Here is a 26,438-nt window from a genome sequence, read left to right on the forward strand (position 1 = left end):
TTAAAACTTTCACTTTCAGCCCAGTAGCCAGAACTAGGCACATGATCCCATGATAACTGCAAGGAAGGATGGAAAATGTAAGGGAGTGCAACAGAATATTGGTGAGAATTGGCATGTTCTATAGTAATCATCTATAATATACCAGTTTAGAACTACACAAAAACTACATTGATCACATTTAGAAGTATTACAATAAGGATAAGGACTTTATTCTATGATCAATAAAAGTGACAATTCTAATGGGTCAGATAAAACATCATAATAAATCTGTGTGCTCATTTAATTTTAGAGAAAATATTACTAGCAAACCTAAGAATCTAAGAATATGTTCAAATATTAATTCTCTAAGATGTTGTTGCTCAGACTGCAGATTGAGCATATACAATCTGTTGTATCCATAGAAATTGGAGTTCAGTAACAGTAAGTAGTTCTTAGGCAAGTGGTAAATGAAATGCCTCTGGCTCTTCTACTTTCTTATCACATTTTTTTTCCATATGCTAGGGGGAAAAAGCTGGAATTTAGAAAAATTTCTTCAACATCCATAATACCTAAAATTTTTACTGATAAATTATTATAGGTTGAAAAAATGGAAACATTTCTTCTTAATTTTCCTGATGGGAAATTAGGTTAATTTTTTTTTAAATTTTTTGTAGGGAGGACATTTAAGGAGAGCAAAAGTGCAAGTTGAAAAAATGGCATGGCATGGAGTTATTGGTAGTCTTCAAAGTGATCTTGAGAAAAACAATTTGGATAACAAATAGTCTAATGGAATACAAAAAAAAAAAAGTTTGCAAAGCCAGTATACAAATAAGTTCTTGTTTTTTAAAGTTTCATATGACATGAGCTTTAGGAGTTGCTAAGTCATTAAAAACATGCCATTCATTGAAAGATACCAATAAATGTTTAAAAGAAAAGGAAAATAATAATGAATGCAATCATTCATACACTGCAGTTATTTTATTCATAAATAAAGACAATGCTTAATTGTTAGTAGATAGGACTTGTGGCTTATGTTTTGAATTGTTTTCAAATGTTGGTGATAATTTTTACTAATTTACTCATATTGGCACCCTATAATTCCCCTTATTAACAGCAGAATACATTTCTAACCTAACTCTTGGTTCAGGGAAGTGTGTTTTGAATTACGATAGGGCAAAGTTATCTAATGCACATAGAGATAAAATATATAATCTTTGTTACATTAATATCATATTCCAGCTTAAATTTGTTGGATTAGTTACATGCTTCTACTTTTATGTTATATTTAGCTATATTCTTGCCACTTAGCAAAGGGATGGAATATATAGCATTTTAAAACTTTTCCCAGAGTCCTTCAATGTGAATATATTTAAGAGACACATAGATATTTTCTGAATCATATTAGAGCTCATTTAACTTAAAATCATTCATCCATTGTATGTCCCTTTCTATTAGGTGGACAAAAAAGCTTTAATTGCAATCACATAAGTTGATTGGAATAATAATGCTTCTTTTAAGGAGAGTGTTAAAAATGATAGCCTTAGAGAATCTTTAAAACACTTATATACAGATCAATTATTTATCAAATATATGTGTGTATACATATATAACCAAGAGCAAGCATACTTTACTCTTGAAATAGAGGCATTAGATATATATAGGTGAGAAATCTGGGAATTCTCGTTTACTAACAAAGTTGTAGGTGAATAACAATTTCTTTGCAAAGTCTACAGACTTTGCTACGTGCACATGTGTGCACACATAAGTATGTTTTCAGCCCCCAAATCTACAAATGTTAAAACAGTATGAAAACTTTCTTATACATCATTTTATGAAAACTGTGAAAATCTTTTTTTAGAACTCACAAGAATAAATCTCTTGTTAAGCATGAGATTGGCACCATAAAATGTAAAGCATGACCAGGGTCATAATTGAAAGTGTGTAATAAAAGTGACATGTCATTTTTTATGCCATATTATAGGGTTCCTAAATACCCCTACTCCCACGAAAACATAAAACTCAGTTCAGAACGTTCTACCATTTCTTAATTGTTACTCTAGTCACATTTCCTGCGTTTAATCCTATTCTTTGAATCTTAAAAAAAAACCCTGCTGAACACTAATTATTTAACCTTGCCTCCTACCTACTTTCCCTCTTTATTCTGAGGTTTCTTAAGGGCTATAATGAGCTGTCCCCACACAAACAGGCCAAATTAGTGGATAATTACTGCTGGGCCTGTGAATGTTCTCACTCCTCCTTTCTTACAGTTTCACAACATTACCACAATGGTCTGTCGCCTCCCTACCAATTAGGAACAATTACTACTTTATAACGTTAGTGGTGGCAGGCTTATTACATTCCGGGATATGTAAAAGTAAGGTGGGTGTAGGGAGAGAAATGCAAGGCCAAAAGGGGTCATTGTTATATGAGGAACTTCAGTAGTTTATATTCATCGTTTTGATTTCATTTCTTCAGGATAACAGCCGCAAAGATTTATATTAACTCTATTAGATGAAAGTGAACATCATATATATCCAAGGTTGTGTTTTTCTCCTTTTACACAGGATAATATCTCATTTTGATGGCTTTAGTTTTCAAACTCATGGAAATGGCTTTGGTTCATTCTTTGGGATGAAAAACAAGGTTTTTTGTTTTTTGGGGTTTTTTTTGGTTTCCTTGTAAAGATTACTTTTTTGTTGTTTGTTTTGTGTAGAGTATATTTCTGACAAGTGAATTTAGTTTCTTAAGTGATCTTGAGATAACACTGCAAAAGGAGGTACTGTGACCCAGAAGAGTATCAAAACACTCCCTTCCAATCTGTATTTAAATAGAGTTTAGGTCAAGATAAATCTATATCAAATATTCAGAATGAAGCACTTTGAAAGCTTTTAAGACTGGTATATATGCAGTTAACATTTGTCTTTCTAGGAGAAAAGAGTTGTAACAGACTCATCTACCCTAATTTTTCTGTTCTCAAATTCTTTTTTTCTAATGCTACAAAAAAGTCTTATGTGGTGCTTTCATTCAGGGTATATTCTAGGAATTCAATAAAGTATAACGTATTTTAATGAATGTGGCCTTACTGTCCCTTTTGGTGCTTTGTTCCTTGTAAGGCCCTTATCCCATGGTCACAGAACACAAGCCTAACTTTCCTTTGAATGGCATCTTAATTAGACTACCTCATTTATGTTTTAAAACATATGTTGTGAAAGGAGTTTAGAGATTCATGGAGATGAATGGAGATGGAGAAGAAACAGTACAACTTTAATATGACTTAGAAGTAAAACAACAAACTTTTCTAGATACCACTGAGGGGAAAATTTTTTGGATGGAATCAGTAACCATTGCTGAAAGTGGTGTCAGGCAGCCTGAGGATAGAGATGCTCATGGTGTCGATGGTGATGGTAATGATGGCAATGATGGTGATGATGATTTTGGAATAAGGAGACGGTGGTTATCAAATATGGAATCATCATTTTAGCCTGAGTGTTGAGAATGAAAAATCCATTTCAGAGGGTTAAAAAAAAGATTAGATGGAAAGAAAGTGAAACTTGAGGCTGTGGACCACACGTGTAAGAAATCTGATAATTAAAAGGGAGATAAGACTAAAAATACTAAGTAAAATAAATTTGTAGAATGAGGTTTTTATATATTTGAAGGCAGAAAAGGAGAAACTGAATGAAGAAGGAGAGCAGAGAATAATAAAGGTATGGAATCTAAGGCATGGATTACCTTCTAAAATTGGAAGAAAAAAATATGTAACTTTTTCTTGTTGGTTAAGCAGTCATAGAAAATAAGAATCAAAATAAAAGTGTAGTGAGATAAAGGGATATACACTGAGTGGGCTCATTCTGTTTTTGTTTGTTTGTTTGTTTGTTTGTTTGCCGTACGCGGACCTCTCACTGTTGTGGCCTCTCCCGTTTGCGGAGCACAGGCTCCGGACGCACAGGCTCAGCGGCCATGGCTCATGGGCCCAGCTGCTGCGCCGCCAGGGACCTCTTTTCAGTAAATTGGAAGTAAAGATTGTGTCTCACTAGGAAAATTGCCTCAGACATTCCTCAGGAAAAAAAATGTGGCATAAAGGATCTAGCCTTGGCTGACAAGCATCTCAAAAAACATCAAGATCAGCAATAATTCTCTGGCTGTTTGCAACTAATAGACAATTCACTTGTTCCATAAAAAGGTCAAAAAATTGTGTTCTTTAGAATGCATAGCAAATAATTAGATTAACTCCATTTCTCAATTTGTGGTTGTGTGTTCAGCAAATAGCCATGATCACAATATTGTCTCTCTAAATAGAACCAAATTAGATCAACTCAATGTTCATTATGAAGTAGTTGTTGAACAACCTCTATACTTTATGCCATATGAAATAAATTATGATGAATACCAAAACAAATTACGAATTTCAGCAAGAAGAACCATAAGACTGATTTAATGAGAGAAAGAAAGAAAGAAAATTGTGCAAGGCTTTTGTGTCCTAGTCAGGTGTCAAATTAATTTACTTGATGTCCAAATGTTGAGCATATTTTATTACCAAATACTGGAATATTTATGGATCATTGGTGCAGTTAGCCTTGTCTTGGTAATCTTTTATAATATGAGGTTAAATTTTTTTCATGACTGAGAAAAATAAAAAACAGAAAAGTTTCAGAATAAAAGAACATACTTTTTCACTTAAGAAAAAACACTACAATACCTATTTCTCATAGCTACTCAGTTCCTTAGAAACTTCAAATTTCCATTTCCAAAAGCATTTAATAATCTTTTATTAGTTCCTTAACTTTTAAATGTTTTTGCTTATGGCATTTATTCCAAAGAAATAAAAACATACGTTTACACAAAAACATGTACATGAATTTTGAGAGCAGTTTAGTTGTAAGAGCCAAAAAATGGAAACAACCCAGACATCCTTCAATACATGAGTGAGTAAACAAATGGTGGCATATTCATACCATGGAATACTACTCCGTTATAAAAAGAACCACTAGTGACGCACACAACGTGGATGGATTTCAAAGGAATTACACTGAATGAGGAAAGCTGATCCCAAATGGGTACCTACTGTATGATTTCCTTTGTATAACATTCTTGAAATGACAAAATTACAGAGATGGAGACCAGGTTAGTGGTTACCAGGGACTGATGTAGAAAGAGAAAATTTTGATTTTGACTATAAGATGTAGGACAAGGGGTCCTCATGATGGAACTATTGGCATCTTGACTGTGCTGGTGTTCACAGGAATCTACAAATGTGGTGAAATTAAAGTCAAATATACACACAAACCCAAAAGAGTGGATATGAAACTGGTGAGATCTGAATAGGGTTGGTGGATTGTATCAGTGCCTACTTCCTGGTTGTGACATTGTGCTATATTTAGGCAAGACATCACCATTGATGGAACTGGGTGTAGGGTGCATGATATTTATTTATGTTATCTCTTAAAACTGTATGAAAATCTACAATTAGCCCGAAATAATTTTTTAAACAAAGATATTGTTCATGTTCAAGGGAGAAAGAGATCAGTTTTAGCTGAGAAATTGGGTAAGAGTAATCAAGGAAGCATCATTTGAGTTAGCCTTTAGAAGTTGAATATGATCTTTTTAGGTGGAGATTTCCTGGGACAAAATATTCCAGGTTGGGAGAAGAGAACAGGCAAAAGCATCAACTATATTTGTTCATTTTTTTTCCATGCCCCTAAAAGTACAGGAGCAAAAAAGGTTTTTGTAAATCTGAAAGAAAAATGAACCCAACATTGTGTAGTTATAGTATGTATACTGCTATTAACCTTTAATCTTACAGCACATTAGTGGAGGAAGAGAAGAACTGTCACTGCGCTGTCCAAAATTATATTTTTCTTTGTGCAGTACTAAACACCTGTGGCTTCTTGGCAGTACTATTGGTTTTATTCCAGAGACATTCATGATAGAAACAGAATTTAAACTGTCGTTAATGTTTCCCTTCTCTTCAAAGCACCATTTAAATCAGAAGTTACTGGATTCCTAAATGTTTGTGTAAGGACATCTTGTGACTCTGGTTTTTATGATGCCTGCAGCCCTTCTGAAGTGAGATACAGTGTTTCTAAAAAATATAAAGGGAAGTAGGTTTGTAACTGACTTGTTCTACATGGACACAAATCTTACTAACCCCTTAAATTAGATACTCTTTAGCTTATTTTAGATGACTTCAAAGACCTGTGCTTAGTAATATAGAAGATAGTGAATTTCTTCTTCAGTCAAGGAATCTGCTCAAATATTTTCTCATAGATACTTTTCCCAGTGGCAAAAAAATAAATAAATACTACTTTGGACAACAATACATCACCTAGGTAAGCTCCCCTCTTGTACCTTTTATTACAATTCCACTTGTTAATTTACCACTTTTTATATTTATTTGTTTTCTTTATTTTTATGGCTGCGTTGGGCCTTAGTTGGGGCATGAGAGATCTTCATTGAGGCATGAGGATCTTTCGTTGCAGCACGCGGGCTTCTCTCTAGTTGTGGCCTGCAAGTTTTCTCTTTCTGGTTGTGGCGCACAGGCGCCAGAGTGTGTGGGCTCTACAGTTTGCAGTATGTGGGCTCTCTCATTGAGGTGCGCAAGCTCAGTAGTTGTGGCACTTGGGCTTAGTGGCCCCGTGGCATGTAAGATCTTAGTTCCCCAACCAGGGATTGAACCTACGTCCCCTGCAACGGAAGGTGGATTCTTTACCACTGGATCACCAGGGAAGTCCCTAATTTACTTTTATATAATCAGAGTAGTGACTTATTGTACAGTAACTATGTACATTCCCTTTATGAAAGATTATATCTTCACTCTGAGATTAAAAGATACAAGAAAGTAGGTAACAGAAAGGAAAACACATTTGGTCCTTGAGCATAAGGTTAATTCTTGCTTTTCCAAAGAAATATGATATAAATATTCTAGGAGGTAATAGAGCAAAATTTTACAGGCAGTAGGTAATTTCTTTTAGGAAAAATCATGGTGAATTTCCCTCTCATTTTTGATCTCCAGATAATTCTATGATGCAGTTATTTGGAACAGAAATTTCTTTAGTGTGTTACATGAATTTATTCTTGTTTTTTGTAATATCTGAGAATGAATGTTGAAATGGACTTGTGGGAATGTCAGCTATATAGTAGTTATGCCTAGAGCTTCCTTGTAGTGTACGAAGACATACCTTTATCTAAGACAAAATTGGAATTGCTTAGAATTAGGTTCATGTCACACATTTCTGAATAGTTAGGGTAAACTAAATTATATAAATAAAACCATAAGTTAAATGTACCTGGAAGCCTTGCTATGTAAAATTATCTCTGAAAAGGAAGGAATTCCTTTATAATAACCCATGTTTTCATTTTATATATAGATATAGATAGATGGACAGTTGGGGGGTGCTTTGGCTTTTTCAGGGTGGGACAGGCATGAATCTGGAAGTTAATACATAATGTTCCCTATTATTGTATAATAGTGTACTATACTACAGTAGTGAAATGTCTCTCACCATCAAAAATTTACATGTCAATACTGATTAACAGAAGGGGAAAAAAGCCAAAAATAAAACTACATTTTCTTCCTTTTTTTTCTTTTTTAATCAGTAGTTGCACTCCAGTGGACTTTGAGAATTGACCTGGAGACATGTCTTGCCTTGCCCTAAACTAGTGTAGCCTCCATTCACAATCCCCTTGATTTCTGATCTTGTTTTAGACTATTTCCCTACCTTCCCCAGATTCCTGCTGGGCTGGGTTTTTAAAAATCTATTATTCAGTTTATTTAAACAAAAACAAGAAACAAATAACAGTTCACCCATTTCCCCTATATCCTACCCCCTGCGTCTTTCAACCACCAAACTTTTCTCTGTTTCTACGAGCTTGCATTTTAAAACTTATTATTATTATTTCCAGATTCCACATATAAGAGCGATCACATGGTATTTGTCTTTCTCTGTCTAGCTTATTTCACTTAGCATGATGCCCTTGAGGTCTATTCATGTTGTCACAAATGGCAAGATTTCATTCTTTTTTATGACTAAATAATATTCCATTATATATATGTACCATATCATCTTTATCCATTCATCCATCGATGGACACAGTTATTTCCATGTCTTAGCTATTGTCAATAATGCTGCAGTGAATATGGGGTTATAGATATCTCTTCAGGTAGTGATTTTGTTTCCTATGGATATACACCATAGGAAAGTAATTCGAGAAGTGGAATTGCTGGATCATATGGTAGTTCTAGTTCTAATTTTTTGAGGGAACTTCATACTTTTTTTCCAAAAGGTTGCATCAATTTACATTCCCACTAAGAGTTCACAAGTGTTCCCTTTTCTTCACACCCTCAACAATACTTGTTATTTCTCGTCTTTTTGATAATAACCAATCTGACAAGTGTGAGGTGGTACCTCATTGTGGTTTTGAGCTGCGTTTCCCTGATGATTAATGATGTTGAGCATCTTTTCATGTACCTGTTGGATGTATGTCTTCTTTGGAAAAATGTCTATTCTGATCTTCTACCTATTTTATAATCAGATTGTTGGGGTTTTTTGTTTTGGTTTTGCTTTTTGCTATCTAGTTGTATGAGTTCTTTGTATATTTTGGATATTAGCCCCTTATCAGAAAAATGATTTGCAAATATTTTCTCTCATTACCTAGGTTGCCTTTTCATTTTGTTGATGGTTTCCTCTGCTGTGCAGAAGCTTTTTAGCTTGATATAGTCCCACTTGTTTATTTTTGCTTTTGTTGCTTTTGCTTTTGGTGTCACATTAAAAAAAATCATTGCCAAGACTTACGTGAAGAAGCTTCCCACCTATGTTTTATTCTAGGAGTTTTATAATTTCAGGTCCTATATTCAAGTCTATTCCATTTTGAGTTAATTTTGTGTATAGTGCTTGATAGTGGTCCAGTTTCACTCATTTGCATGTGGCTGACCAATTTTCCCAAGATTATTTATTGAAGAGACTGTTCTTTTCTTATTGCATATTCTTGGCTCCTTTGTCATAAATTAATTGAACACATATATGTGGGTTTATTTCTGGGTTCTCTATTCAACTTTCTATTTAAAAAAATTCTGTTTTTATGTCAATACTATACTGGTTTAATTACTATAGCTTTGTAATATAGTTTTAAATCAGTGTGTATGATGCTTCTTATTCATTCTTTAAGAATTATTTATTGAGCATTTTTAGATATCAGGCACTGTGCAGAATGTTAGAAATAAAAAGCAAGCAAAATACATCACTTGTGTAAATTGCATATTGCTGGAGTGAAATTAAATATAATCAAATTTTGTACAAATATATCTACAATTTTCACTCTGGCTGCTATGGAGAACAAATCAGAAGGGGAAAGTTTTTAAAGATGTGCAATCAGTTATTATATACTAATATTCCAGGTGAGAGGAACTGATGTATGAGATGTTTGGATATTTAAAACATAATAATTTTAATAAAACAAATGCTATGTGAAATAAAAATAAGGTCATGGATTAATGTCAGAACTTTATGCATCTGGCACACTGTTTATATCAGGCACTGTACTAAATACTGAGCAGTGATCAGCATGCTGTTTCATAAACTTATATCCTAGTAGATGGAGAAAGAGTGAAACTAAACACAATGATTATTGGATATGGTAAATCTTTGCAAGAAAACAGAACTGGATGACATGCTAAAGTTATTGACCATAGTGTTAATCAGGGGTAGGGGGGCTCAATAAAGCATTCAAAGGAAGACTCAGACAAAGCCTCTCAGAATGAACTACCTTTAAGCTGAAACCTGGAAGAATGTAGCCAGCCATTGGAAATAGGACTGAGAAGACATTCTAGGCAGGATTAAAGCAAATGAAAGGGCCTATGATATAAAATGCCTTCACATATTAGAGGAAAAGAGCCTACACAGAGCTTAGTGAACAAGGGGGAGAGTGATACAAGATGTAGATAAAGGAGAGCAGGGCCAGATATTGCAGGACATTTTCAGCCATGGTAGGAGTTTAGATGCTGTTCTAACAGAAGAGTTTAAATGTCACTGTAATTTAAGTGGGAAGTAATAAATTACAGATAAATTACATAATGTTTTATCTTTTTAAAGATTATTCTGCCCTTCTTAAGGAAAATTGATTAGGAAGGCAAGAAGATAAACAGGAAAACAAGCTTAGTAGTCTAAAATAGTGTCCAGATGAGAGGAGATTATTTAGATTTGAGTGGTGAAAATGGTATTAAGAGAAATTTGAAATTCTCTCTCTATATATATATTTGAAGGTAGAATTAACAGGATTTGCTGATGGACTGTTGGACTGTGGACTGGATTTAGATGATGAAGGAAAGGGAAGAACCAGAAATATTCTTGGGAGTTTATCCTAAAAAAATGAGTTGGAAGTTTGTACCTTTTTCTAATAGGGAGAAGAGTGTGAAAGGGACCTCCTTTGAGGAGAGTTTACTATTAGACATCCAAGTGTTAAAGTTGAATAGGCTATTGGATCCATTAGACTGGAACTCAGGAGAGATACTGGGTGCAGAGTTGTTAGTCATCAGCATAGAAGTGACACTTAAAATTTACAGGCACCTGAGATTATCTAAGGAGAGAGTGTAGATGAAAAAGAAAAGAGGTTCCAGGTAGAGATGGGTAGAAAAGAGCAAGAGGGCAAAGGAAACTGAGAAGAAAGCAGTGTAGTAGGAGGAAACCCAAGGGAGTGAGACGACAGCTGAGTCAATGGAGGAGAGAGAAGCCAAGCAGAGCAGGATCCACAAGTCTGAACTAGCAAGTAAAAGGGGAAGGTAGAAGTATCCACTGGATTTGGCATAATGGAGGTTACTGGTCATGTTGACAAAGCAGTTTTACAGTGATAGAAAAAGAAAAAAACAGAAGCAAGACTGTGAGGACTGCGTAGTTAGTAGGACGTGAGGAAGCAGAATATTTATTAAAAGGGAAACAGAAATGAGGGGACCATTTTAAGCACAGGAGATATTAGAGTGCATATATTGGATAGAATGTATGTAGCTGTTGTAGCTGTTGATAGATAATGATGCCAAGAGAAAGAGAAAAATGAAAGAGCAAATAGGGGCTGGGATACAAAGTGTAAGTAGAAGGAAGGATTAGTTTCCTTTCATTTCAGTGGGGAAGGAGAACATGTTTGAGGCAAGGTAAGTCTTGTTTTTCCATGAAGTTTGCGTCAAGGTCATCAGCAAGGGAATAAGTGAGACTAGAGCATGGAGGCTATGAAAAACAGAGGTTATAAAAACAGTCACCAGGGCTTCCTTGGTGGCGCAGTGGTTGAGAGTCCGCCTGCCGATGCAGGGGACGTGGGTTCGTGCCCCGGTCCGGGAAGATCCCACATGCCGCGGAGCGGCTGGGCCCGTGAGCCATGGCCGCTGAGCCTGCGCGTCCGGAGCCTGGGCTCCGCAACGGGAGAGGCCACAACAGGGAGAGGCCCGCGTACCGCAAAAACAAACAAACAAACAAAAACCAGTCACCATAGACAATGGGATAGTGAATTTATTAAGGAAAATAGAGTAGAATCTCTGGGTAGTTCTTAGCATCCATTTGAGAATTAAGGTCTGGAATATAACCAGTCAACCTGGTGTGGTGTTCTTTCAGCTATGGTCAGTGGCAGGCAGCAAGAGTGGAGAAGGGTGATTTCTGGGGTCAGCCAGCACTGTGAAATGAGCATAATGAAGGGAGAAAAAGGGCAAGATAGTTTAACGTATTTATACCAGGTAATTGTAATAATTAACAATGGAACACAAGCTGGTAAATTAAGGACAGGAAGGGAGTAATCGAGTGACAAAAGTAGGTCTGGCAAATTGCTGCTGATGACAAGTCTAAGTGACGATCTTGAGAGAGAGCATTTGAGTTAAGAATATGGGAAAATATTGTGAAAGGGTAGGTAGTCAAGAAGCCAAGAGGTGAGACTTCTGAGGCAAGTCATCCACATGTAAAGTTAGCACCAAGGAATATAAAGCAACCTTGTAGGCTAAGTGTCTTGCACATCTTTCTGATACCAAGCTCTCTGAGGGTTGGTAATAAAAACTTACCTTGGAGGCCAGTAAGTTATTGCCTTTTGATGTGGACATTGTCAGGTTTTGCTGATAATTATGGAATACAGAAGCATTTATCCCTAATGTAATATGTCTTCCAAAGCCCTGACTTGTTCCATAAGTTCTGTTATCCTTTATCTTTTACAAATGTGGGTGCAGATGAGTAACAGGGAGCCTAATGTTCCAGAGTGAATTATATCTAACTCAGTTCTGATCTACACATTGCCACCTATCTTCTGGTGATGTGTTTTGCCTGCCAGTTAGGAGCGCCTGATATAGTGGGATCTATTTTCACATACAAGAGGGATACATTAATTTCCCATAACCCTTCTCCTTGTACCATTTGGTCAGTTAGTCTTTGGAGCATCTATTACTTTATGAAAATTACACTGGTTGATTTACAGAAAACAAACCCCAAACTTTTGGGTTCTAAAGCCTAGGCTTTAAAATTGAACTGAAGTTTGTCAGGACACAGAACAACACGTGATGTCAGAATACGCTTTTCTACCCCCTGAAATTGGGTCAGGTATTCTGGCTGCTGCTACATCTCTGGAGGTTCCTGCCCATCAGTACTGGTTCAGACTCCCATGTGCTTGGTCAGGTGATACGCCCTCATTTATTTGACAGATTTGTACCCCCCAGTATTTACTGATGATGGTCTGAAGCATACCTGGATTTGTTATGTACTTTGGAGGCAAAATCTAGGCCAGCTCCGGTACCCTGTCACCTATAGCCAATTTGTTTCCCCAACACAGGCTGTGCTGTCTAGCGAGCGGTTCTTGGTTCAGTCACAGATTTTTCTCTCTTCCTGTTCTGCTTCTATTGATTTGACTCCAGTGTGTGTCTTGACTGACATAGCCTATGTCAAAGTGCTGCACACAAAACTCATGTATAAGAAGATGTCGTTTTCCCTTGAAAAATGTGTCACTTATTTGGGGAAAGGAAATGGGGGAAGGCTTGGGACTGAGGGAACTTCCTCTGCTCTGGGGCCAAGTGTGAAAGTGTGAAAGAGGAGTCTGGAAACAAATATAGCTGAGAATGGACCCTGTCTTAATCCTACCTACTCTGGTACTAAGGGCCTGCTTTGGGAAAAATAGCTCGGCAAGGCTGACCCTGGGTTGTCAACATCTGAAGTGCTGCATCCCTGAGCTGAGGTCACACGGAGGAAGGTGAATGGCTTATGACTTCATTCACTTTGTCGTGTGACTTTAAGCAGGTGATTATAGAAACATTTCAAGCACTAAATGAGAAGAAAAATGATTGCTAACATAAATGGTATATGTTACAAATATAATCTATCTTATAAAAAATTTATGAGGTAGGTATTCTATGATTATTCTCAGTTTACCTGGGAAGAATATGAAGTCTGGAGATGTTAGGCACCTTGCCCAAATTTGCCAGGGCCAGTGCATGAATTTCATTTTTCCCATTCTAAATCACCCATTAGTAACATTTGAAAAGTTCACCTGCTACCCAAGGCAAGTGACAATGGACCTCAATTTCCACATCTGTCAAAGGGTGGGTAGGATTTGAAGTGTCTAGCATCTCTAGCACTAAACATGCTATCATTTTCCTGGAGATTTATAAGCAACATTGTTCCCATCTAAAACACCTGCAAAAGCACTATTTGTGAATTTGCCATATGTTTTCAGCAGAAAGATTACACTTATTTCCCCACGGAGTAATGTGATAAGAATTTTTGTAGGGTTGGTATTTATGATGAAGTATTTCAGACGATTTTATGTTTTTAATATGTCACATTAAATCTTTGGAAAGTAGTGGATAAAAAGAATGAATATGTTTGTAAGTGGAATAAATCTACTCACCTTCCGTCTTGGGTTCTGCACATGGCAAAAAAGAAAACTGTAATGATTATTAGAACTCAGGATCCAAGAAGATTTTTAAGCACCTGAATTATTTATGTTAATGATTAAATTATCATGACTATGTACTATATTATTACCAAGACAACTCAAATTCACAAAAGTTTTAAAAATCAGATTTGTAACTTTTCAAATTTTCAGTCCTATAAAAATGTTATTTTTACAATATTTACAGCATTTAAGTAATACTTTTATTTTTAGGACCATCTTTTAAATTTAGAACGAATATTTAGAACATTACAAATGTCATTATTTTATTTGGTTTAAATGCCTTTTCTGGCTGTTTAATATTCTTTTCTCATATTACCTAAAATTTTCCAAGAAAAAAATGAATATGGAAGAAGATAGATTCACAGGCACTACACTTGATCTTTATTATTCCAAGTGATGACTGATACTTTAAAATAGGGCAGAGAGTTTTGCCTACATATATAACTGATACACTGAAGAGCTATAACTCAGAGTACAATCCGAAGATCAACTACTCTTCTCCACTCCTAGCCATTTAACTCTACTCTGTGAAATCAGGCTACCTGCTTACACTCAGATAATAACAAATATCTCCTGATGACTTTTAGTAACAAACAAATAAGCAGAATCCTCAGTTCAGTAATTAGTATATCTAGAGCCAGTGCTATTAGAAATGTTCTAGATTTGTGCTGTCCAGTAAAGTAGCCACGAGTAGTTATCAAGCACTTGAAATGTGGAAGGAACAGGGTGACTAATACACTGAATATTTAATCTTATTTAATTCTAATTAATTTAAATTTAAAGAGTCAAGCATGGCTAGTGGCTACTGTATTGGCTAGCACAGGTGTAGACCAGGGTGATATTCAAAACCTCCAAACTTTATTTTAAAAAGCCTCTTTCTCTTACCCAGCCCAGTGTCCTTTGAGGTCAGAAGCCTATGACAAAGATAGAAAGTTCAGTCAACTTCTCCCTTTACCCTATCATTTGGCCAGATTCCCCCCACCTGCACCCCATGCACCCTTCCCAAGAGTCTCTGTGATAGGAGAGGAGGAGGCATTAAGGTCAGGATGGTGGGGAAGCAGCACACGAGTAAAGACAGACAGCCTTTGAGAACTGGCCACCCCTGGCTCTGACCAGTGTTTACAGCTGATTCCTTCTAGGCTGGGTGATCCATGTTGCCTCCTTTTCTTAGATGCCTTTGAAATGACTGGAAACTTTCTGCTGTGACCCCATGAAATAAGCAATACATTTTCCTTCAGCTACACATTTATATTCCTTCTCTCTCCCTTTTGAATCCAGTAGTTTCTCATTATTTTTCTGGAGGGGGTCACTGTGCCTCTCCAGGCAGTCTTCTTACAGAAGATTTGAGGTGGCTCTGGACCTTCTCTCGCAGTCTTCACCATGGTCCATGAGAAACAGTTATGCAGCCTTTCCTCTCTCAGGTGGAATACAGCTAGAGTCTAATGCTCTCCAGCCCACTCTGTTCCACTTGTTCACTTCTGGTTCATGAGAAACACTCATGTTTCCTTGTCCTTATGTCAAATGGGAACATAGAAAGCTTCTGAAACTACCTGGTTCTCTCTCTCCTCTCCCCATGGACGAGTAACCATACTTCTCACATACACACTTTTTTAAAGCATGGATTGAGTCTGAGCTTTGAGCCCCACAGACGCCAGGGGACCACAAAGTAAACTCTCCTTCTGTGAGGGAGAGGACACGTCATTTCTACTCTGGAGGGTGAAGTTGGGCATCATTTCAAAATGACAGCTCCTTGAGGACACTCTGCCACTAATAACCAATGACTATTTGAGTCCTGTTCACCTCTTTATAGGCTGGGGGTGAGTGGTCAGCTCAGCTAAGGACCTAGGCTGCTTCCTTTGCAAGTCCTACCTAAGTGATTCAGATTTTCACTTCACAATGTTGGAAGAGCTGACACTTAATATCTCAAAGGTCTCAGCTGAAACAGGAAGAAAAAGGGTCTAATTCTAAAATTGTATTACATGTGCAATTATATAAGCCATTCTTTATCCTAAACATTTTATAATACATGCATTATTTTATATCAATCCTATATGGAGTAAGTATTGTTAATATACTCATTTTACAAATGAGGAAACTAGATGAGATAAATAACTTGCCAAGGTCACATAGATTAGGAAAAAATGGCAGGCTTAGAATAAAATCTGGAACTCAAATTTTCATTTCCTTAAATTCACTCTATTGTACTCCTTTCCCTAGTTTAGTTACTTTAGTCATCAGTTTCTGCAGCCACAAAGTAATATGTTGTATTCGAGTGTATAAACAAAATGTGTGTGTTCATCTACAGAGCAAAATATTTTATATGAATATATATTAATAAATATATATATATCATATTTTTCTAAGTCACAGTTTTTCCTCCTATATTTTCATATACTATACATTTTAGTACTTCTTAGAATCAGTGTACAAGCTTGCTTTACTAAGGTAGTGCATTTTTCTCCAGAAAAGTCATTAATAAATGAATGTTATATTTCACAATTTGGCATTCTTAGAATCAAACACATACCAGAATAACTGAGTCATTCAAAGAGAGACTCTGACAGTACAAGTATGCATTGACTCATTCCTAACACAGAAAAAATATCAAGGACCAACAGGAAATAGCTAACATGTAAGCACACTCTGATCAGAGTCCATGACCAATGAGATATATTCTTAAGATTTGATCAGTAAACAAAACAGTTAGAAAATGCAGTTTGGGAGAGTTTGAAAAGAAAATAAAACTAGCTCTTATTGGGGTAAAAATAAGTTATTGTTCCATTAGTCTATTGATAAATACAACACATAGTTAAATGTATGATACTGTACTAGTCAGAATTAATGGTTCTAAAGAATGTAAAAGGAAAAAATATTCAGGCTTTTTGTTTGATCAGGAAAGAGATACGTGAACAACTCTAACAATTTTGTAATATTTATTTTAATTTTACCTTGAATACAGTTACCAGTTCATTAGCTTTATTTAACCTAAGCCTTTTTAGAATGTGCAAACTTCTCTATTTTAAAGACATGGGTACTCTGCTACTGTTGCTACAAAAATAAATATATCTGCATACACGTACTTAAAGGTTGATACTGTAAACATGTCAGGATGTATGAAGCTAATTTCACATCTCTATCATGAACACATACATCCTATGAGCATGATAAATTTATCAGATGTGTGCACACAGGACTTTATAAGTGAAATAATGAAGTGCTTCATTTATATATGAGATCTAAGGAAGTTATGTGATTCTCCCACGTGCTAGAGCCAGTTCTTAGCAAAGCCAGAACAGATGCATTGAGGATTCCTCTTACATGTACAGAGAAAGAATGTTTTGAGATGTCTAGGAAGAGAAATGATTCTTAGTTTCTAGATTATTCTCAATCTATAACATTATATTATTAAATTTATATTTTCTTTTAGCAGAATATAACTTCAGTACTTAGCGTAGCCAAACACATACAAATACAGTTTGGTAGTGAACAAAAAGTTGCATCCTGGAAATAAATATGATTGATGGTATTTATAAATAAATATCTGTATATATCAGATGCTTTCATATATGAGAAATATATGCTCAATAGCACAAAAAATATCATAATTTTCCTTGTCACATTCCTACTTCCTCCCTTCTAGTCCAATTGATATTTATTCTAATATCAACTTATTCTTATCTCCTGATCTAACAAAACCCCAGTTTCATCCAGTATCCTAACTTCTTAGAACACCCTTAACAGGTCATTTCATTTATTCTTTAGAGTGACCCTCTGTTTCTTTCATGAATAGAAGTCACTGTGAGTAAGTGGAAATGTGAGCTTTATTACAGTGATGTGTCTCTTTCCTTCCTGAATTTTGCAGCAGAGGGAGATTTCAGCCTACTTCGTGCATAGCAGTTGAGGGTGGAGGGCAACTGGGAGTAGTCACAATTTTATCTATCACTTTTGTCGGCTAAATAGAACAATTTCCTTTCTACTCAAAGGAAAGAAAAGAAACATGGGCTCTACTATAGTCAGAAAAAGTTATCTTCTGAGATTTGAAGACATTTCCAGTTGAGATGGTAGAGGAAAGAAGAGGTTGATAAGACTTGCATGTGCCCCATATCACGTGCTTTTAAAAAATGATTATTTACTTAAAAATTGCTATAGTTAGGATATTTCTGAATCTCGTGTTTCACAATGCATTGAAGTTTCACTTAAAAGTACAGTTGACCCCTGAAAAATATGGGTTTGAACTGCATGAGTCTACTCATACATGTGTTTTTTCAATAAATATACAATTGGCCCTCCTTCAAGGGTTTCACATCTCTGGATTCAACCAACTGAGGACCATCGCAGTTGTTTGAATCCACAGATGATGTATCTGTGAATATGGAGGGCCAAGTGCACTATTTCATAAGGCGCTTCAGCATCCGTGGATTTTGGTATCTGCAGGGACTCCTGGAACCAATACCCTGCAGATACCAAGGGACAACTGTAATTGTAATTTCTCAAAATTTAAAATGATAGATTTTTGGAACATACTGTATTTCCTACTTTGTATGTTTAATGTTTATTCATCTGATAAAGACTGAGTATCTATGGGTGGCAAGGGGCTGGGAATACAGAGATGAATAAGAAATGATCACTGACTATCTAATGTATAAAAGAAACAGTATAGCAGAAAGATGTGAGGTCAAGAACTGTCTATTCAGTTTATGATCCTAAGATATCTATTGATAAAATCTCTACCATAGAATCAGAGAATTTTAAAACTGAGACAGTATTCAAATCTAATCTATTACACTAATTTATTCATCTTAAAATAGAGACAATATGTCCCAGAAATTATAATTTCCATATAATAATTACTGAGCCTATTCTATATGCCAGGAACAGAGGAAACAGCAGAGAAAAATATAAATTAGGTCCTGCTCACTACTCTTAGTCATTTCAAAATATGTGGTGAATGCTCTGACAAAAGAAGTCAAGAAAACTAAAGGAGCACAGATGGACAACTTGCCTAGATTCTGAGGGTTTAGGGATACTTACTGGTGGAAGTGACATTTAAGCTGAATCCTGAGAGTTGAATAGGAGTTTTCCATCAAAGGAAATAAAAGGTAATGCTGAGATTTCAGGCCAAGGGACTAGTAAATGTAGAGACTCAAGAGGCAAAAAGAACTTGGTGTGTTGGAGAAACTGAAAGAAGTTCTTCATTGCTGTATAGTAAAGGGCATTCCTGAGATGAGGTAGAGAGATCAGCTTCAGGTCAGAGCTCATATTATTCAGGGCAGTTAAGGACTTTTGAAAGGTTTTAAGCAAGAGGGTGACATATTCATATTTGCCTTTTAAAATGCTCCTCTGTCTTCCTAAAATGGATGGAGGAGTGGTAACACTGAAGAAAGAGAGGCCTACTGGCAGATAACTGCAGCCATCCAAGTAAAGGATGGATTTGAAAGACCCTTGGGAGGTTAAATTGGCAGTATTCTATTTGGTAGCTAAATAGTAGTAGGATATGTGAGGGAAGGAGTCAAGGATAACCCCAGATGTCTAGGTTACTCAAGAGAGTAGCAAGAGACATTCAAATTCCAGTAAATAGGAGGTCATCGGTTCAGTTACATATGTTAAGTTTGAAGAAACTCTAGAACATCTAAAAAATGGGGAGAAGGCAATTCGATAAATGACTCTAAGCCTCAGAAGAGATTTGGGTTGGCCTCTCTGTATAGGATACCTTTCTTGGGCTTCTTTGCCCAGCTAATGCTTAATCATCATTGAAAATTTAAATCATGGATTATCTCTTCAATACCTGAACTGACCCCATCTGAAATATTTCCATAGCAGGGGTATTTGTCACAGCTCTTATTACCTTTTTCAATGTTTTCTTTTCTTTTATTACAAAATAAATATCCTCAAGGAAATGAGAAAGATTTGCTTCTCCATCTACCTCCATTCCTTGAAGGTAGTAAACAATGCCTCCTTTCTGGGACCAATCTTACTGTCTGGAATAATTCGAGATATATAGTAGGCAACTGTAGTAAATGTGTGTTGGATTTAAATTTACTGACTAAATAAAGCAAAGCTATGTGTTGCTACATAAGCAATAGAATTTCGGTCAGATCCAGATCATTCAGGGTCTTGTATGCTAAGTCAAGACAGGATTTATCGTTTTCATTTTGACTACTACTCTAATTGTTAGTGTCTAAAAGAGTTATTCTATAATGATTTATGTGCAGTTTAGTGGACATTTATTCCCATCCTTGTGAATGTCAGATATGAATTATGTGTAACCTTGGAAGTTATGATGTTCCTTATTCAAATGGTTAATGATAAGATAAGGCATTGGATTCTATTTGCTTTTGCTAAGCTAATGTCACCTTTTTTCAGCTCTTTGACATGCGTACAAAAAGGAAAGAGCCTTGCCCTTGCCTTAGTACTCTGGAAAACTGGGCTCTATTTTGGGTCTGCCACTTAATTTATACATATATATATGTTTGCATTTTTATCACTTCATCTGTAACATTTGGTGGTTGGATTAAATTATACCTAAATACACTAGGGCTTAAATATGTAGTGAAATTATACCTAAAGCACACTAGGGCTAAATTGCTGATAGCTCCTTCCTCAATCAAATCCTGTTACCTTTTTGGTCCTACGTTAGGTTTCATGTTTAGACTTTGCTTATTATGAATCTACCCATTTTAGATGGGCTTCTTTGATTAAGAAGCAAACTGACTTCCTCTAATAAAATCTTCACCAAAAGCACTAATTATAATAATTACTTATCAAACAATACAGATGTGTTTTAAAAGATCCACTTTATACTTTTGTTTCAAAATTCTGTTAATATTATTCTGAGTAAGGCAAGGGTTTACAGTTCTGAGAAATTCACAAAGATTATGAGCTAATTTGATAGACTGCCAAATGCATATTAATTTTTATAAACTTGTGAAATGTATTATTCCCATGTTTAATTGAAGGAATGATAACAGACCATTGTAACAATTCTCTTATTGTAAGTGGTAAGCATCGTGAATTAATCACATGGATGACAATAACTTGTTACTATCTACAACTCCATTTTGATGTGTAAAATGCCTATCAAAATGGTTTCATTTCAGCAGCCCTAAAATAAAAAGAAATTTAGTAGTTATCATGTTTATGCACACCACACACAAATGTAAATATAGATACTAATATCTTCAGGGTTTTATTATTGTGATTTCCCAAATTATTTTAAGATTTATTATTTTTTTTTAAATGTTTTATTTTATTGTCACTTTGATTAAATAGGAAACCAAGTACTATTTCCCAGGATCCCATGATTCTGCGGGCCTCTCACTGTTGTGGTCTCTCCGGATGCGCAGGCTCAGCAGCCATGGCTCACGGGCCCAGCCGCTCCGTGGCATGTGGGATCTTCCCGGACCAGGGCACGAACCCATGTCCCCAGCATCGGCAGGCGGACTCTCAACCACTGCGCCACCAGGGAAGCCCTAAGATTTATTTTATATGAGTCTATACCAATGCTGTGATGGAGAGATCTAAAACAGTAGCACCTGTCCATACCTGAAATGTGGGCAGTGTTATGGAAAAACATTTCTGATTTTATATAATTTTAATTATTTTAAATATAATTTTAAAGAGCCACCTATGTCTAGTGGTGACTGTACTGGACAGCACAGGCCCATAGATTTAAAACCGGATTTTTAAAATATAGCCATTTTCATGGCATTTGCTTCATAGAAAAATTTAAAAATTCTTATTTTTTTAGTGAAATTTTTCAAGTAATAAGTATGTTTTCAAACTTAAGTAATGGCAATATAAAGTTTTTAGTTTTTAATTTCATAATAACAATACATTCTTAAAATATTATGTCTTAATTGTAGCCAGCACCTAAAAGATAAAGGATAACTTTGATTTATGGTCTTTGTATTTGCATTTATCCCCTTTTAGCAGCATCAAAATGCCAATTCATTACATGTTTAGCATGTTCATTCCTTGGTGTTTAAAGGCTTTCCAAGCTTGCTAATTGTTAAGATTAAATGCCAGGCTCTTCTCACTCTTCTTTGCCAATGTAACTTTAATTTTCACACACACACACACACACACACACACACACACACACACTTCCCTTTCCTTTACACTGAGAATACCTTATATTTTATAGTGACCTGAAGCAGGCTGAAATCCCTCCAAAAAGAAAGCTGGGTGAATTTCCGTAACACTGTACCTTTAGGCAGCCTTCTCAGGAACTAAAGAACACTGCCAGCTCCCTCCCCTACCCAGAATGAAGCACAAGATGTAGTTTGGTAGTTTACTCCACAGGCAAATGCCCAATTATCTTCTGTAGTTCTCAGTGCCTGAATTCTAATGCCTGCATAAATGGTGTAAATGTCTGTTCTTGATATTTTGTACTAATGAAATAATAGTCCAAATTATTTGCCCTTTGAAATGATCTCAAATGGCCACTTAGTACAGAATCATCCTTTTGCACCAATAGAGGTAAGAGAGACTATGACAATCAGGGTGTAGTGAAAAATAAGACTTTTAAGGATTGACTCATTCTGTGTCCCTGGGGTAGTGATACTTGGGACAACTCTACATGTAGACACTGGGATAGTCTTCATAAATCACTGTTGTGACCCTGTTACTCCTTTGTTTAAGAAGTTGCAATTGCCTCTGCCCCATTTGCTTAGAACAGTAATCTCTAGAACTTTTAATCATGCAATTCTGGTTAGGAAAAAAATATTGAGCACACACTCATATGCATATTTATATTATACTCATGTAGCTATTAGATATGTATACAATATTGTAGGTTTTGTTTATCATATGATTTTTATGTTTTGGAAAATACATTTTAAAAACCTGTTTTTATATTTGGTCCCTCACGCTTCATCATTTGCAAATGGGACACACCTTGTTCGGAGATCACTAGCTTAGGGAATCACTAAGCTAGTGATCACTTTCCAGGACCAGGTGATAGCTCTTCCCTTTCTTTCCTACTAATTTTCCATTACTTCTCTCCATAATTCTTCTGTACCAACCATTTTCAAATTCATTTTGAGTTGAATTTTTTTAATTAAAGTATAGTTGATTTACAGTGTTGTGTTAGTTTCTGGTGTACAGCAAAAAGATTATACATATTCTTTTTCATATTCTTTTCCATTACGGTTTATTATAGGATTTTGAATATAGTTCCCTGGGCTATACATTGGGACCTTGTTGTTTATCTATTTTATATATAGTAGTTTATATCTGCTAATTCCAAGTTCCTAATTTAACCCTCCCCAACCTCCTTTCCCCATTGGTAACCATGTTTGTTTTCTACGTTTGTGAGTCTGTTTCTGTTTTGTAAATAACTTTATTTGTATCATATTTTAGATTCTACATACAAGTGATATCATATGGTATTTGTCTTTTTCTGACTTCACTTGGTGTGATAATCTCTAGGTCCATTCACACTACTGCAAATGGCATTATTTTATTCTTTTTTATGGATGAGTAAATTTTTTATGTGTAGTTTTTTTAAACGTTTTAATTATTCAAATAATTTTATATAAAAATATTTAAATAGAAAAATATTGATATCTTCAACAATTGTGTTGCAAATATAATTCAGAACTCTGTATAAAACTTCCTTGGCTCGCTCTATAGATGTAGTTGAAGTTCTTCTAAATATGTTCTTTGAGAATTTTGCAATCTGAACTTTTTCAAGAATTGTAAATATATTCTTCCTCCTCCTTCCACTAATCCTCCTCTTTCTCTTTCCTCTCCTCTTCTTCCATCTGCCATTCCTTAATTCAGATGTATGCACATCCACTCATTTAAATTTAAAAGTAAATATTCTGTTGACTAGTGCACACATAAGCCATGGACGATGAAATGCCAGATAGATTAGCTTGGCATATTCTCACACCATAGAATCACAGAAATTTGCACCATGGCGAGTGAATGTTATGTGCTGTATTCTGAGAATATTGTGATGCAGACATTGTATTGTAAGTTCTGTTTGCTTACTATATGATTTTCATGTTTAGAAAGAGAAATGTGAACAGTTGTTGGATATTTCAGTGATTTAACTTTAAAACAAATGATCTCCTACTAAAAATAATTTAAAAGTTCTTGATCATTTTATAATAATTTAGGAAAATCCTATAATTTTCAGGTCAGTCATTAGAATTATCAGTTTTATAACTGTAGTTATTTGTGATTCATGATTAACTTTCTTTCTTTCCTCTCTCTTTCCGTCCCCCAACCCCTTACCTCTCTCCCTCTCTCTGTCTCTCTGTCTTCAGAAGAGTCCCTTTGAGTTTTTTTGCAAAGTACTTATTTGCACTTGCATGTGGGGTAACTACTGAAGATAGGGAAATAACCCCTAGAAAAGATTTGAAAGATTAAACCCCAGAGATCACATCAGGCTGGGAGTGGTTTGTGTTTCAGCAATCCAGAATGGACCAAACTCCTAATGCACAGAGCATGGGTTAGAGTCTTCAAGAGTAGTATTTCAGTATTAGAGACACATTAGCTAGAGATTGAAAGATGTTCTGGACTTATGATGGTAAAACTTAAAAGCAAACTTCAAAAGGATGAAACTGATTCCAAGCACCTTAGTAGAATATCAGAACAAAGCCTAATAGTGTTTTAAATGATTACAACAAAATCCAGCCACGAATAATGTAAAATCATACGTCCAATGTTAAATAAAAAATTATTAGTCATGCAAATAAGCAGGAAATGGGCCCTATACTCAGAAGAAAGATCAATCAATAGAAACAGACTCAGAGATGACAAAAATGACAAATAAAAATAAGGACATTAAAACAACTGTCTTAGCCAGTTTAGGCAGCTATATCAGAATACCACAGACTGGGTGGCTTAAACAAAAAGCATTTATTTCTTACAGTTCTAGAGGCTGGGAAGTCCAAGAATCAAGGCACCAGCACATCCAGTGTCTGGTTAGGGCACTCTTTCTGGTTTGCAGATGTTCATCTTCTCTTCGTATCCTCACATGGTAGAGAGAAAAAGCAGAAAAAGAAAGCCTGTCTCGTCTTATAAGGGCATTGATTCCATACATGAGAGTTTCTCCCATGACCTAATAACCTTTCAAAGGCCCCACCTCATACTATCACACTGGGAGGTTAGGATTTCAGTATAGAGGGAGGAGGTACAGATATTCAGTCCATAAAAACAGCTGATACAAATATACTTCATATGGTCAAGGAGATAGAGGAAAATGTGACACATTAAAGTAATGAGTGAGAGATATAAAAAATACCCAAATATAATATCTAGTGATAAAAAGTACAATGCATGAAGGAAAAATTAGGACCTTAGAATGGAAAGAAGAGCATCAGAAATGGTACCTAAGTGTACAGAAGACCTTTCTTTTCTCATTTTCAATCTCATTAAAAGTTAATCATTTAAAAATGTATTAGCCATTAAGAGTTATTTTTGACAGCAAATCTAAATTCCGGATAATTGAGTTTTTAAAATAGATTTCTTATTGCTATTAATGATGGTAAAGTAAACAAATTTTAAGAATTTTTGCTTAAAATTGATATTTCATTACTGTAATTTTATTTAATGTATTTTATATAATAATAAATTACTATGTGAGGTATCATTTGAAATAAGGGTTCTGTTGCCCAAAAAGAAAAAAAAAAAAACAAACATACACAACATTTAAAACCAGTGCCTAGGAAAACAGGTCTTTTATCTAAACAGCAGCTGGATTGGTCTTTATTCAAACTCCATAACGTTCTCTGTGTTATTTCCTCTGTCTCAAGCTTGTTCTACCTGCTTCGATTCCAAATTCATTTCTACGTAACGACGTCCTCCCCATCCTTCATAGTACAGCTGGTCTCTTCTATGATGACTTCTCTGATCACTGCGTATATTTCACTCTCTTGTGAGCTAGTCTGACACGTCATAATATTTTAACATTATGTCCCGGGTGCTTCATAGGATACATGTCACACAGCAAATAATTCATGTATATTTGGGAAATAAATGAGTGAATAACACATAAAATATGCATATGATAGTAATCAGGGTTTACACTCTTTATTTTCTCAAAGTTAGTAATGTCACAGATGAAAATGTTGGCCACTCTTCTGAAATGAAAGTATTTGGAAGGCAGGGATCTTTCCTCTTATACTTTTGAATCATTGAATTCCTCTCCTCAGCAGCATACAGGAAGTATATATAAAATAGGTTACAATCACATGTGTCTGAGCACCTCACCCTACAGATGAGATAACTGGGCCCAGGAATCCAAAATCTTTTCAGTTGAATTGGAGCCTTAACCAAACTTGGTTTCCTATGACCTGGCCCAGATCCTATCCATTCATTCAGCAAAGGAACATGAATACTTACTTTCTGCCTACTATTTTCAGAGATGAAATTATTGAAGATTCTGGCATAAATAATTGCTAGTCATGGCTTCATGGTCTGGATTGACCCTCTAGACTTAAAACAAACACTGTAGAGAACTACATTCAGTATCATAGTATGCCAAATAATTTTGTTTGTTTGGGCTAATTAGGTTTAATATTTTAGAATCAAAGAGATTC

This window comes from Leucopleurus acutus (genome assembly GCF_964270905.1).
Source record: "Leucopleurus acutus genome assembly, chromosome: 3".
Taxonomy (NCBI): domain Eukaryota; kingdom Metazoa; phylum Chordata; class Mammalia; order Artiodactyla; family Delphinidae; genus Leucopleurus; species Leucopleurus acutus.